This window comes from Condylura cristata, unplaced genomic scaffold (genome assembly GCF_000260355.1).
Source record: "Condylura cristata isolate star-nosed mole 26May11 unplaced genomic scaffold, ConCri1.0 scaffold00034, whole genome shotgun sequence".
In the NCBI taxonomy this organism is placed as follows: Eukaryota; Metazoa; Chordata; class Mammalia; order Eulipotyphla; family Talpidae; genus Condylura; species Condylura cristata.
The window spans coordinates 3,979,704-3,979,961 of NW_004567135.1; positions in this window are offsets into that span (position 1 = coordinate 3,979,704).

Genomic DNA, 258 nt, shown 5'->3' on the forward strand with positions numbered 1-258 from the left:
CAGGGTGGGGGCGAAGGGATGAGAGAAAATGGAGAATATTGCAGGCTGTCACATGTGAGACCCTTGTCTTTGTGCGCTAAATGAGAGTGAAGATCCACAGATAAAGTCACCCCCAAAAACATACCAAACAGTGTAGTATATCGGCTTTCTCACAGAACCCTTCCATGACCTTCGTAAGTGTATTTTACTGACTTTAATAACTGACTTCAATGGTTTGACTGAGTTTGAAAAACTCTCAAGGACAGAGTCAACCCTGTG